General features: G+C 39.9%; 1 protein-coding gene across 3 annotated transcripts in view; it reads left to right on the plus strand.

Moving 5' to 3' along the window:
- Positions 1 to 15,886, plus strand: part of LOC148346008 (MAM domain-containing glycosylphosphatidylinositol anchor protein 2) — a 305,624-nt gene that overhangs the window by 15,321 nt on the left and 274,417 nt on the right. Inside the window, exon 1 of one of the 3 annotated variants that reach the window (XM_088325086.1) lies at positions 1,662 to 1,807. The exons of the other annotated variants lie outside the window; for them this stretch is intronic. The gene's annotated coding sequence lies outside the window, so the exon portion shown is untranslated. Of the gene's footprint in view, positions 1 to 1,661; positions 1,808 to 15,886 lie in introns of those variants that run through there. 3 annotated transcript variants of the gene reach the window in all.

Below are 15,886 nucleotides of genomic sequence, written 5' to 3' on the forward strand. Positions count from 1 at the left end.
CTATATAATCTGTGTTTAGTGTTCAGATACCTTATAATGAAACCCACAGAACAAACTGTAAATACGCCAAAACACCGAAAGATAACTTAAAGTTATTTGATTGGGTGAGTGGGAGGGATGGGTGAAGCTATGCAAAAAGTGCACTCCCTCCCATCTCTCGCCCTACTCCGTCTGCGCCAAAGGTAAGCACATCAGGCTCCCTGTTCTCAGAATGTTGTGACGTTTTTTACAAAATAATTTGTGTAGCATTTTCATATTTCTACTTTTGACAGGAGATATTTTAAGGTGAGCAAAATCTTATGGGACATTTAAGTTTTTTTTTAATATATACTGTCAGGAAGGACCAGAACAGAGCAGGAGACCCCAGAGCGTTCGTACAATTCTTTATTTGGGGAAGTGTAAGGGTTAGCGGGAGACGTGATGACCGTCGAACGTCAGCAGCAGCAACGCCGTGAAGACAACTTCGGAAGACGTAGCCAATCGTAGCGTGGGACGGAGGCAGGTTGAGTTTACCAGGACTGGAGAGAATATCGTAGCGTGGGACGGAAGCAGGTCGGATCGGAGGCAGGTCGGATCGGAGGCAGGCAGGCAGAATCAGGTAAACAAGAAGGCACATGTAATCGGGAGAGTCTTACGGGGTACAGAAGTAATCCTCCGACAAAGAGTTCTCCGCGTAACGCGTTTAAAAAGGGAGCATTAACCAATCAGGAAGCACATTCCAGCGCGCCACATGATTACCCCAGGTGGCTCCACTTGGGTAATCATGACACATACATTGACACAGGAGCAAAGGAATTTGAATGTTATTTTAATGTTAAGTTGTTTAAGTTAAGTTCTAAGTTGTATAAATAAACAAGATATTTTTATTTACAGCGAAATAATAAATACTGTATAAGTGATTTAAGGTTTAAATCTACCGTATTTTTTCGCACTATAAGGCGCACCTAAAAGTCTTAATTTTTTTCAAAAGCTGACCATGCGCCTTATAACACAGTGCGCCTTATATATGGCTCAATATTAAATTCGCAAGGTCTCGCAACTTACTCAACAGCCGCCGACTAGATTCTCCCCCGAGCGCGAAGTCGTCCGCGGTGTATGCTGGGATTTATATACCGGCGTTTCATTGGCTAACCAATGTGTCAATTATCATTTGAATCGATCACTATTGGCTGAAGTTATTCGGAGCCTCGGATTGGCTAGATGCCCAAAACAAACCCTCCAATCGGCCGAGTTTAACAATGGCGTAGCAAGTCCGCGGTGTATGCTGGGATTTATATACCGGCGTTTCATTGGCTAACCAATGTGTCAATCATCATTTGAATCGATCACTATTGGCTGAAGTTATTCGGAGCCAAAACAAACCCTCCAATCGGCCGAGTTTAACAATGGCGTAGCAAGTCCGCGGTGTATGCTGGGATTTATATACCGGCGTTTCATTGGCTAACCAATGTGTCAGTCATCATTTGAATCGATCACTATTGGCTGAAGTTATTCGGAGCCTCGGATTGGATAGATGGCCAAACCAAACCCTGCAATTGGCCGAAAAAGATGTGTCAATCATCAGTTAAATCGATCGCTATTGGCTGAAATTATTCAGAGCCTCCAATAGGCTAGATGACCAAAACAAATCTTGCCATTGGCCGAGTTTAGCAATGGCGTAGCAAGCTTAGCAAGCTTGCTAAAGTACACCATAAAGAAACATGTTTTATTAGTCTGTATCTGCAAATAATTTACTCTCCTGGATTTACTTCACTCACGGTTGTAAGAAGACCATGATTGCGTATCATTATTGAACGTGAGAACTTAGGTGAGTTATGCGGCTTTATATTTTCCCGGTATCTTGTTTTAGAATGATCTTGATGTTGCTGTGATGAGTTGAGTGAATTAAACTCAATTCCAAGTGTTTATTGTCATATGCACAGTAAAGTTGCGAGCGAAAAAGAAAATAGAAACTTAGAAATGTCTGGGGTTTCTTGAATCCCAAGACTTTAACCTTCCGAATGATATTTGAAATGATGCATTTGAGTGACATCGTACGGACACCGCATCCCACGTATTTGCTTCTTTGCAAGCTTTGGGAATGTTAAGGGGGTAATCAGTTGGACTGAATCATCTGACTGTTTTGTCGACGTTCCCATTTTAGCGCCTTATAATCCGGTGCGCCTTATCTATGGAAGATATAGGACCAAAAACTATTTTTTGGGGGTGCGCCCTATAACCCGGTGCGCCCTATAGTGCGGAAAATACGGTAATATTCTTGTCTGTTTTTATTCATATTTACGTTCTAAAAACATTCAGTTTAAGTGTGTTCAATAAATGTTTATCCTGGTTGAGTGTGTTTTGAATTTTGGCCCCTTGTGCAATTGAGTTTGACATTCCTGGTCTAGACCAACCGCGCTCTGTCCGTTAGCTTGTTGGAATTAGCGTTATCAAGGAAGCTGTGGCGAAAGCCTTGAAACAAAGTACAACCTTTAATCCCTTCATCAAGACCTGGGAGGCATTCGCATTCGACATTGACAGAAACGGGAGATCGTTTAATCGTGCCCTTGTCATTTTCCGTCCTCGTTGGATAGCTCCGTGCTAAACTTGGAAACATAAAAGACCGAAGACTCGGTTTTTGACCTTTGATTTGACTGATAACGATACTAATCCTCGTAGCCTCCATTCTAGTTTTATACATTTTGATGACAGAATAATTAAAATCGTGGAGAATACTTTGAGGAAAAAACTCAAGGCATCTGTGCCAGTTCGTGCTCAAAACAGCCAGTATTTTATTTCCGAACTGGTCTTGCTCTACGAGAAAACACAGTTGTTGATATAAAACCTACTATAGTGGGACCTCTACGTAGGAATTGTATTTGTTCTGGGATTAGCTTCATAACCTGAAAACTTCATAAGTAGAGACGCATTTTGTATGTAAATGCACTAATCCGTTCTGAGCCCCGCAAAAGTAAAGTATGATATACATATATTTTAGATAAATCATAAAATAGCATCAGAACATGAAACAACTGCATGTTAAAATTAAATTTCTTCACAATAAACACAAAACTAGAGGCACATCTCGTAAAAAAGGAATAAAAGAAAGAATCCTCCTCCCCTCTATCTTGCTGGAACCCCTCCTCCTCCTCGTCTCTGAACTCTAAACTGTGACTGTGACATGAAGAGCATGCTGGGAGTACGCATGAGCATCGGATCGCCAGTTTGTTGATGTTCTCGGAACAGCTAATAGCAGCGCATAGAGTACTGTATTTTTCACTTTGTGTCCTGAAGCGCTTGTGTCTCTAGATTTTCCTGTATAGGTACTTCGTAACCTGAAATATTCATATGTAGAGACATTCGTAGAGGTACCACCGTGTTATGTATTAGTATTATGTAAGTACAAGTATTATATACAAATTATATTTGTATTTAATTCAGTGCTGTTATAGTTTATTATTTTATCTTGAATTTTTATCGAGGTACTGACTTGAAGAGTTACAATTTCAAGTAGGGTGAAGCTAGCTAGCTAGCTCTTGCGTTTTAGCGAGTTAGCACTGCGAAGAATGTCAGTTTTATATGGATTTATTTTTATTACGATTGATTTTAATTCTGTTTATGTTTACAATTCTTGATTTTATTCTTTTAGTTTTCATGCCGTGACTTGATAATTAATGACATCTTGGTTCTGCGTCTCATCTTGGAGTGTATCGACAGAATGATGTTTTCCCAGGTTTTTTGTTGGAAATTCGATTCCTGTTGTTTCTTTCATGTCTTTCTAATTTTGTAAATTTCGAAAAATCTAGTTTTCAAGCAGTGTTAAGCTAGCGTCCTAGCTCGCCTTTAATTATTAGCAATCTAGCATGCTAGGTTAGCACTACAGAAAAGTCTGTTTTCATATTGATTTTGTTAATATTTCCATAGCGATTGTTTATATTTATGAATCCTGGCTTCATTCTTTTTGTTTTGAATTGATGTCATCTTGAAATGTATAAACCATATAAGAAATATTGCTTTCTGAGGTTTATAGTTTGGAATTTGATTTCTGTTATTTTTTCGAAGTCTTCCAAGTATCTTACAGGGTTAAGCTAGCTAGCTAGAATGCAATTAGTTATAAGCAACTTAGCAAGCTCTATATCTATAAACGCTAGGTTATCACTACAAATAATTTGTTTCATATTAATTATTTTGTTAAAATTGTTAGGGTTAAAAGTTAAGATTGTATTAGGATAAAGAAAAGAACACACTCTGAGTCGGAAATTAGGTTTTTGATAGCCCTTCCATCGGAGGTGCGTGCTTCCAGGATCGGCCCCGGAAGAAATCACGCTCCCCTGACGGCTGGAGACTCATTTATTTAGGAACACAGACATAAAAAAACACATCTGATTGGCTTAAGCGAGATCATGTGAATACATGAAACGAATCTGATGGGTTCAGACAGAAAACACATTTTTAAATGAAGTGTATATAGCTGGGCGCTAGATGGCGTGTGAGGATAATAAATGAGCTGTGAGGAAAGAGAAACTTTGTAACACATAAGGTACAATGCGTCATTGTGAAAGGAATGTAGAAAGGGAGGCGAGCTCTTGAGCAGGCTTCCCGGCACTAAAGTAAAGGCCATCTTGATAATACATTTGTTGCAAGGATACAAACAGCACCTGGATTTAATCTTTGGCGTTATGGTACTTTAGAGGAGAAAATCATACTCTAAACTCTAATTAACCTTATAATTATTTCTTTTTATGTCTACAAATACTGAATTCATCATTTCTTGAATGTTCACTGTGTAATTTAATGATTTATGACAATTTTGGTTTTGCGAGTCATCATGCAAAGTATAAACAAAATAGAGTAATTTTTTTAGGTTTATAGTTCAACCTTTTTTTCATGTTTTCTGAGCTACTGATTAGAACAATCGAGCAGTATCAAGCTAGCTTCTTAGCAAGTACTAAGCAATTTATCAAGCTAGGTTAGCATTACAATTTAAAAAAAAAAACGATTACTGTGTTAATATTTACATTTTTCTGTTAATATTAACATTACTTTTAGTTTTAAATTGATGATTTATGACATGTTGGTCTTGCGTTCCGACCATTCTCTCAACCGCATCAAGCTTTCTTATTCCACTTTCATTATTATTATTTGTGTAAACCAAATAATAATAATGTTGTTCAGAATTAGATTCCTGTCCTGTTTTTTAGGTCCTTCGATCTATCCTTTCAAAAACGTACGTTGTGCCACCAGCTGCTGAATCTTTTTTGTATTTACCGTTTGAAACTGATAATTTTCCATTTGTAGAGTGATTTGCTTCTACAAGTTTCGGTGTATCGTAATTCCACACTATGTAGCGTAATCAGGGTTGGGTAGGGTTACTTTGACTTGATTACTTTCAATTACTTTTGAATAACTCCAATACCAAATATGCTAATAAAAGACAAAATAAACTAAAGATGAATAAAATTACTAAATTTTGTGCAGGCTTGGGCAGTAACAGAATACATGGAACGGCAAAAATGATGTTGGCTAGCTGTTTGGATTTATTTTCATTTTGTTTCTGTCGCATTTTATGTTCGTTTTGCCGGAGATCAAAGAGATCAAAGCCAGGGGAGAAAGCTTACCATGTGTTGTGAGCCATAATTTTATTCATCTTTAGTTTCTTTTGTCTTTTATTAGCATATTTGGTATTGGAGTAATCCAAAAGTAATTGAAAGTAATCAAGTTAAAGTAACCCTACCCAACCCTGAGCGTAATTGGGTGGTTGATAAATTATTTGAACAAATAATTGATTACCAATGAAACTAAAAGGCGAGTGTATGCTTTTCAAAACTCGCCTTGCCTTTTTGGAGGATCACAGACGTTTTTAGATCAATATATCAGAAACATGGATGAAAAACCTTATTTAGTTATTCTAAACACCACTTGAAGAGAATTCTTTTGACCGTCTTTGATAGTTCAATATACTTTAACCAAGACTCACACTCACACTCTCGAATTTATGGAGTTTTCTCTAACGAATAATCTACTGAAGAAACTTGAACACCGCACAAAAAAGAGAATGAAATGAAACAAAACGATATAATTTGGGATCTTGGCTGGAGCCATTAAAATGTAAGGCAATTACTGCAAATTATATTAAATGGAAATTATTGAAAATTATCAAACGAATAAAGAACTTGCGGTGTTAAAACACTCAACTTCTATAGAGGACCAGGAATTCTTTCATAACATGTCAAAAATGAAATATTATTTTCCCCTGCACCAAAAAAATAGTCTGCTGCGTTTTCTTTGCTTGGTCTATGTTAGGTTAACCCCAACACTTGTAATAAAAACCTGCACTTTAAGAAAACACAGAGACGTGAGTATGACTTACTTACTTGCAAGGAGAGATGACCATAGACTGCCTTTTACAGTCTACTAGACGCTCTAAAAAAGTCTCCTTCGTCCTTGCCTTTTTATTGTGTTCGGAATGCCCTAGTTTACATAAGGTCTCTTCTGCTAAAGGGAGGGGGAGTGACAAAATAAACAGTTGAGACCTGTTTACACAACAACATGTTATCGTAAGCATATTCTATAGTAAAGGGAACTAGGCGTGCCTGCGGTCAAAGAGGAGCTGAGTGTCCCTTCTCAAGAAAGTGGGCGATACAGTCCTAAAAACACAGCCGGCAAAATGAACGGAAAATGATACCAGTACTTAAGATTTAATGCAGACCTGCAGAGTCCGGGTGCCCGTTGAAAGTAATCCAAGGAAAAAAGTGTATTTTTCTAAAGGTAAGGGTGGGAAAAATATATATCCACTATTGTCGACCGCGTCCACAAACACGTCTCACCTTTACTCCACTTCTGCAGCTAGGTGTCGGCTGTTTAGTGAACATCCTGTTTCCTCCTTCTACAAACTAGATTTGGAATGGCACACAGTATGCAAAGAAGATAAGCAACAGTAGAATAACATATTTACAGTTTAAATCCATCAGTTTACCTCACGGGAACAAACGGAATCTTGTTGGAAAAGTTGAGAAGGATGGCAGAGCAGAAAACGCCCACTTTCTTGAGAACGTCGGGCTTCTGGAGAAAAGAACGGGTGTGACTTTACTCCTTCAGGGGAGATCTTCGTCATTTTCCTGCAAGTCCATTGATGGAGGTTCCAGTCACTCTCTGCAAGGGCGTTTCTGTGGGTGGAGCCGGCCGGGTTATGGACCCTACAACTCATTTTTTTTATAGTCTATTCTATAATCTTAAATTTTTGTTATGCTATTGACTTAAAATGATAAATATTCAAGATAGCCCGCCCCTAGTCATTAGAAATTTTAGCCAATGCCGTGTCGGCTTTATATGGTATATAGAGGAATTATTTGTTTCATAGAAATTATTTTGGCAATATTGTCATTTTTTTCTGCTTGTTTACGAATACTGATTTCAAAAATAATGTTGCTTCTTGGGTATATAGATCGAAATCCAGTTCCTGTTGGGTTTTTATTTTCCAGTTCTTCCGAATTCCGTTGCCAATTGGCTCCCGAATCAGGTTTGTACCTCTCTGGCAATTGTTAGGAATTAAATGTTAAAATGTACCGTTCATCAAATTGTTCAAATTAGTTATCTGACTCCATTAACCAAACACAACCTACATTCACCTAACAATGCACGCTCCTTTCTTGATGGAAAAGATGAACAAGAGACCGGCAATTCCACACGGGGGCAGATTTAATTTCTAAAACAATTTAACTAGATGAACTCCATCGAATATGGCCGAATTAGCCAAATTAGTGTCGCTCGAGTCTCTCTCAAGCCTCCTCTCGATCTTCTGCTTCCTTCTCGGCCCACGTTTTTTTCTCGCAAGCTGGTGTGCCGGCTCCTCCCGTGAGCTTCACCACCTCCTCGCCGAAGGGCGTCGCGATGTCTGTCCTTGTGCGTCTGGCCTTCTCCGTCAGCACTCACAGGAATTCTGTTATCAGAAATACGTCTGATGCATTCCACACAGCTGCAAATTTACCCTGAAGAAAAACAGTCAGTGAATGTCTTGCATTAAACACAATAAATGTAACTTGTATTCAATCGTATAAAATCCTTTATAGTCAAATGTATAAAATCCTTCAATAACGAAGCTATTTCCGAGCGGCCGTTCAGCAAAACCCTACGGTTCTGAAGCCGATTCCGCCAACCGGTTATTTATCTCAAAAACGTGTTGATTACTCCGCCTCGGCATAAATTTCACCGACGAACGCGGCGGCGGGGCTCGTCAAAGGAGGACGACAGCTTCCCAGACGAGCGACGGCAAATTTCAAAATGTTTCGGGGCGGCTTGTGATGAATAATCGCGTCTACTTTTGACTTCAAAACTTCCTTTTCAGCTCGAATCCACGCCTGTCTTGAGTCATATGCCTGTCAACGGCGAGAGATGAAACCTGTGGAAGGAAACGAAATTGCTGTAGCTCAAAGTTGACATTTCAAAAAGCATCGATTTTTTTTTTTCAGGATGCGGATGACGAATTAGCGTCTTGTTTGCCGCAGTATTAAAGGAAAAGCTAGTGGCTCCGTTTGGATGTGAGCTTTAATACCGAGGTACACTCATCTCATCTCATCTCATTAGCTGCACCGCTTATCCTCAGTAGGGTCGCGGGGGTGCTGGAGCCCATCCCAGTAATCATCGGGCAGTGGGCAGGGGACACCCTGAACTGGTTGCCAGCCAATCGCAGGGCACACAGGGGACAGACAACTCGCTTGCTCATTCACACCGAGGGACATTTTGTGACTGGCCTGAAATGCATGTCTTTGGAATGTGGGAGGAAACCGGAGTGCCCGGAGGAAACCCACGCAAGCACGGGGAGAACATACAAACCCCGCACAGGAAGTCCAGTTGCTGGATTTGAACCCACACAGGAGGTTCCCAGGACCTTAGAACTGTGCCGCACACGCGCTAACCACTGCGCCGCCGTGCTGCCCGGTACACTAAACTAAATAGGCGAAACTAAACTTTTGCTTGATGTAAATCAGGGCTCTAGAGAATAAGGTTTGAAGTAGTAGTGGACGTAAGATTGGACAGTCGATCAAAGCTCCATTATCCAGTCAATCTAAATCCATTACCAGGGTTGGGTAGGGTTACTTTAACTGGATTACTTTCAATTCATTTTGGATTACTCCAATACCAAATATGCTAATAAAAGACAAAAGAAACTAAATATGAATACAATTATGACTCACAACACATGGTAAGCTTTCTCTCCTGGCTTTGATCTCTTTGATCTCCGGCAAAACGAACATCAAATGCGACAGAAACAAAATGAAAATAAATCCGAATGAAATGAAATGAAATGATCTGCATTTATATAGCGCTTTTCAAGTCAATGACTTCCCAAAGCGCTTTACAATGTGCTCCACATTTCCCAATAGCGGCCTTGCAGCCATGTAAGGCGCTAACCTGCTTATTGGGGGTATTAGGGGTTCAGTGTCTTACCCAAGGACACTTCGACATGTACCTACCTCCTGAGCTACTGCCGCCCCCGCTTGCCAACCTCATTTTTGCCGTTCCATGTGTTCCGTTACTCCCCAAGCCTGCACAAAATTTAGTCATTTTATTCATATTTACAGCGGAACCTCGGTTTTCGAACGCCTCTCAGTTCGAACAAATCGGTGACCAAAAATTTTGAGAAACTCTTGCTTTGCTGTTCGGTCAAAAAATTCGGAGTTCGAACGCCGGTAATCCGTGAGTGCGTACGCTAGGGTGCGAAAGTGCAAGCAGCAAAGTTGCTACTGGTGAAAAAAGAAAAGTAGTGCGTACAACTATTGCATTTAAGAAAGAAATAATAGCAAAATATGAAGGAGCGCCTTCTGCTGACCACCACAAAGGTAAGAAATCCTATTCATAAGGTTAGGATGACGCGAACGTATCATTAGCCTGGGTTAGCTTTAAGTTTACGTTAAACATTCCGGGTGTTGGAACGGAGCCCCCTTTCCAATGAACCGCTCACCACTTGTTGTGGAGACCCGGGTGCTAAATGACTTGTAAACGACCTGATGTTTTTATTTTTACACGTTTATGTTATCGTAATCTTTCGTACGTAAGATTACGATAACGCGAACGTACGATTAGCCTGGGCTAGCTTCACGTTCAACGTTAAACATTCATGGTAAACATTCAGGGTGTTGGAACGGATTAAAACGATTTACATTATTTTTAATGGGAAAAATGATTTCGGTAATCGAACAAATTGGTTTTCGAACAGGGTTCTGGAACGGATTATGGTCGAGAACCGAGGTTCCACTGTAGTTTCTTTTGTCTCTTATTAGCATATTTGGTATTGGAGTAATCCAAAAGTAAATGAAAGTAATCAAGTTAAAGTAACCCTACCCGACCCTGTCCATTACAATGAGTTTAGTGGCATATACAGTACAGTAGCTGTGCCGGCCGGGTGCAAAAATGGTCATACTTGCTGCCCGACTGCTACATGCTGCGGTGCCAGTCATTGAATGTAATTGGCTGTAAAAAGTGAGCATCTGCTGGAAAAAAATGAGCATCTGCCGGCCGTGGAAGTAAGTCGAGGCGATAGCTCGGTTTTCGATTCGAGTAAGCTGACGGTTGATGAGATGTTTTCTGTGAATACATCATCCGCCATATTTGATGTGGCGTTCATGCACATATTTGAAAAAGCGACCACCTAGAAACGGTGTCAAGTTCACCACTCGCACTCATTTACATACGCTAATTACAATTTTACGCCACGAGAATTACGCCCCGGAACGGATTGAAGTAGCCTTCATGGTTATCTTAAATGGAACTTTAATATCCCGGTCGGAATCGAGCGTCGATTTCAAAAGAAAGAAAAAAAACAAGCGGTTCCTCTTTTTTTCCTCCTCTTTCTCACTCTGTCCTTATCCTTCGTTTTTCTCTGTCTCTCTATCTGTCTCTTTTCACCTTTCTTTTTTCTTTCACTTTCTTCTTTATCTCTCTCTCTTTCTCTCTCTTGATATATCTAATTTCTCTTTCTATTTTCATGATCTCTTTCTTTATCCATCTTCCCCTTTCTCTTTTTCTATAGCACTCTCTTTTTCTCTTGCTCTCTTTTTCATTTCTTTCTTTCCCTCTCTTGATATCTTTTTTCCCTTTCTCTGCCTCATTCTCTCTTTCTCTATTTCTTTCTCTCATTTCTCTCTTTCTTACTATCTTTTTCATCATCTTTCTTTGCATTGCTTGTTATCTCTTTCTCTCTCCCTTTCTCTCCCTCATTCTCTCATTCTCTTTTTTCTCTCTCTTATTTCACTTTTTCTCTCCCTTCCTCTCTTCCTTTCTTCCAACTCTCTTTTTCTTTCTCTTTATACATGTCTTGCTCTCTCCCCCCCTCTCTCTTTCTATATTACTCTTTTTCTCTTTGTTGCTCACTTTTTCATTATCTCGCTCTCTCTCTCTCTCTTGTTATCTTTTTTTCTCTCCTTTTCACTCCCTTATTCTCTCTTTCTCCCTCTCCTTTCTTTCTCTTTTTTAATCCACTCTTATTTCTCTTTTTTACACTTATTTCTTTCTCTTTCTCTCTTTTTTTCCTCATAACCCATTTCTTTTTCTCACTCTTCCTCTATTTATCCTCTATCTTTTTCTTTCTCTCACTTTCTCTATTTATATTCCTCTGTTTGTTTCTCTGCCTCTCTTTTTTTTCTCTACCTCCTTTTTTTCTTTCGCTCTCTTTTTCTTCATTTCTCTCGTTTTTATCTCTACCTCTCTCTTTCATCATCTCCTTTTCTCTTTATCTCTCTCTCTCTCTCTCGCCCTCTGCTCGGCAACTCAGGCGACAATCACTACTCGGGATTCCGATTGGCGACGACGAGGTTCACTTATTGCAAGTTGCACTTTTGCGCGGCGGGCTTTCCGAGCGTTTCCGCTCTTTCGGTGGGGCCTCTTAGCGGCTAATCTGCAGAGGCGCTAATTCAATTAGCGCTCCCCCGCGGTGAAAGCGATGCCTCCTTTCGTCAACCTGCCAGAAGCGCGCGCTTTTACGTAACGTGTTCGCATTGCGTCGAAACGGCTTCCGCCTAATGAACAGCAGGTTCCCTTTCTCTTTTCTCCCCCCGCGCTCTTCCCCTTATCCCGAGTGATCGTCTCCATGAGTGGCAGCGCTTCCAATCACAGGGAATTATACATGCTAGCAGCCATCAAAGACACGGCCGCCATAAGAGGGCCTTATTGAATATGAATGGCCGCTCCTGTCCGCCGTGATACCTCCGCCGTCACTCAGCGGGATTGTCTTCCTTAAGCACGACCGGCAGGAGAACGGTTTAAGGCGAAGGCTTGTTTAGGAGTGTGACACACTAAGAATAGGGGGGCTCGTTCCGTGGATCGCGATCTACCGGTGAATCACTGAGGGAGAACCGGTAGATCGCGGGGAAGTGTCGAGGGCGTTGCATTCTTGCGGACAGGGTTGGGTAGGGTCACTTTCACTTGATTACTTTCAATGACTTTTGGATTACTCCAATACCAAATATGCTAATAAAAGACACAAGAAACTAAATAGGAATAAAATGACTCCATTTTGTGCAGGCTTGCGGAGTAACGGAATACATGGAACTGCAAAAATGAGGTTGGCAAGCTGTTTGGATTTCTTTTCATTTTTTTTCCGTCACATTTGATGTTCGTTTTGCCGGAGATCAAAGAGATCAAAGCCAGGAGAGAAAGCTTACCAAGTGTTGTGAGTCATAATTGTATTCATATTTAGTTTCTTTTGTCTTTTATTAGCATATTTGGTATTGGAGTAATCCAAAAGTATTTAAAAGAAATCAAGTGAAAGTCACCCTACCCAACCCTGCTTGCGGACACGCTGCAGTCTGGCAAACAAAAGCAGCATAGACATCAATGTTCCTTAGCAGCAGGAGTAAATTGGACAACTCCAAATACAGACGCTCCCCTACTTACAACTATTCAACTTACGAAAAAGGGTAGATACGAAAAAACATTTCGGGATGTGGAAAAATATCCGGACATTACCGTAAGTTCACCTAATGTGCACCTTTTTCCGAGTACAGGACATTACTGTAGTGCTTCGTTCTGCCACTACCAGCGCATGGTGGCGCTGTGAGAGGTCACCCAGCATCCAACCCAAAGAAGAAATCTGGCCTCTACTCCCTAGTTTGTGTGTATACACACTGCACTGTATCTCTAGCACGCTAAGAACTTTGACATTTTTTATTGTTTAATATCTCATGCATCCATTCATTATAGTTGGTGTAAAGTGTAAAAAAAAAAATGAAAGTGGAATAAGAAAAGCTTGATGCGGTTGAGAGAATGGTCGGAATGCTTTTTTTTGGCCACTTTCTTTACCACGGAGGTGGACCTCTTTAAGTGCATCTTCCAAAAGTAAGTTGAACTCAACTTTATTTATCTTTATAGAGCATATTATTTGATGAAATGTTTATTTTTCAGGTAAAAAATAATACAGGTTACTTATACAAACCTTAAACATCCAAAATATAGTACTGAAGCAACTTACAAACAAATTCAATTTACGAACGATCATCCGGAACCTATCTCGTTCGTAAGTTTCCATGGTTACCGATAGCAGGAGAAACCTCCTGATCCGACTCAGATACAGCACCTTTCGCATTTGGTCGCCGTGTGACAATACTGACACAGGGGGAAAACGATTTGGTTTCGAAATAATGAGTATCGAACAATACGCATTGTGGCTTTCATATTTGTTTTGCAACTCTTTATTTCAATTTTTTGTTTTTGTTTAAAGGGACAGTGTGTAATATTTAGTGCATCCTAGTGGTACAAATAACTTTCCTCCTGTAAAAAAAAAAACCAAAAACTGATTTAAATACTAGTTAAGAATACATTAGCTATAATACCAATGGTCATTTTAATATAGAAATCATAGGTCGAGGAACTTTTATCTTACTCCGTCGGCGCCTATTTGTCAAGCATCTTGCGCAATGTCATGTGTCACTGGCCCTCGCTTGGACCAGACAACACAGTGCCATCTAGTGGTCAAATATTACACATTGGAGCTTTGACCTGTAATAAGTATTTCATATTCAAGAGTCCAAATAAAATGTAATAGTGTACATGAAATCTCATAAAATGTATGATGTTGGAGTTTATCAATTTGCCTTACAAAAAAATATGAACATTTTTTGTAAGGGTTATTGTTCTATATTCGTTATCAATTATCCATTATCCATTATCGGTCAAATCATACTTCACTACAAAGCCACGGGCCGAGACACTTGTTCCCGCGCTTACTACAAGTAGGGTATGTTTTTTTAACAGAGCTGTTTACTGTGTTGCGAGCGTGTTGCTAGTAGCGTTTTGCTACCCTTTACAGGCACGGTATGGGATGAAAGTTATAATATTATTATTAAAGCTTTGAAAACTCTCTCTGTGTACCGTCTTTCTTTGTAAATATGTGTAACCATGTATAATATGTTTTTGCAACTATATATTTTTGTAATGTATTTGGGGCGGCAGTGGCTCAGGAGGTAGAGCGCTCGTCTTGGGATCAAGGGATCCCAGTTCGAATCCCGGCTGAGTTACATGTCGAAGTGTCCTTGGGTAAGACACTGGACCCCTAATACCACCAATAAGCAGGTTAGCGCCTGACATGGCAGCAAGGCCGCTATTGGGAAATGTGGAGCACATTGTAAAGCGCTTTGGGAAGTCATTGACTTGAAAAGCGCTATATAAATGCAGATCATTTCATTTCATTTATTTTAGAAATTTACACTGATATGTTTTGCACGAGCAAATGAGAAAGAAGGGGCGGGGCAAGCGCGGGCTGACGGGAAGTGGAGTAAAGGTGAGACGTGTTTGTGGACGCGGTTGACAAAAGTGGATTTATATATTTTCCCACCCTTACCTTTGGAAATATACACTTACTTGGATTACTTTCAGCAGGCACCCGGACTCTGCAGGTCCGCATTAAATCTTAAGTACTGGTATCATTTTCCGTTCATTTTGCCGGCTGTGTTTTTATGACCGTATCGGGTATGGGTAAGTATCGTGTTTGTATTGCGTTTTTCAATGTGGGCGCATGCGGCTAATATACAGGTGCGGCTTGTGTATGTACAAAATCGGTTTTCCTCCCGAGATGGGGTGGGTGCGGCTTATTATCAGGTGCGCTCTATAGTCCGGATTTTACGGTATTTATTTTTTTAAAGAGGGCATTAGGAAATATTGTGAGGATTCAATTACACTACTTGTTTTTTTTTTTTTTTTTTTTTTTTAATCACAAGACCGCTATTGAATCTCCTCTATTTATTTTTTTTTTTTGGATGGCGGGTCGATCATTTTGACCCGGTCCTAAAGTGTGAGTAGTCCTGCTTTATGGAAAAAAACGACTTTTTTAAATCCGGGTGTCCATAAACATTGCAACTTTACTATAGGAGGGATTTTGATGATTTTACGGCGTTTTAAAAAACAGTCATCCGTTCTTTACGGCCTGATGAGGGCGATTAAATATTGGACACGTTGATGGCTTGACATCAGAAGGTAATAAAATGCAGATTCATTTGACACTTTATCGGTGTAAAATGTAATTCTCCTATACGGGTCATAAATTGAAACCTGACGTTATTTGTGACTTCATAAGGGGTTATTAAATGATCTGATGATCTAATGATGTCAGAAGGTCATGAACGAGGAAATGTGCTCTATTTATCCTTGGATTTGAATCACAACGATTCAGGGGTACCCATATATTATATCATGCCTATACAGTACCAGGGGTCACAAATATGCCATAAATCTTCTCTAATGGTATCTTGAATGACTTTCACCACTCACACGTGTCAAATACATTGGGATTACTGAAGTTCTAGGTCACTTATAACATGAGAAACTAATACAACCCCTAAAATTGAATCTTGGACATCAATGGTCATAAATCTTCCATAAATATTCCTTAAATATTAGCTTTAACACTGTCTCAATC

Source organism: Urocampus carinirostris, chromosome 20, assembly GCF_059441175.1.
Source record: "Urocampus carinirostris isolate Australia breed hairy pipefish chromosome 20, RoL_Ucar_1.0, whole genome shotgun sequence".
In the NCBI taxonomy this organism is placed as follows: Eukaryota; Metazoa; Chordata; class Actinopteri; order Syngnathiformes; family Syngnathidae; genus Urocampus; species Urocampus carinirostris.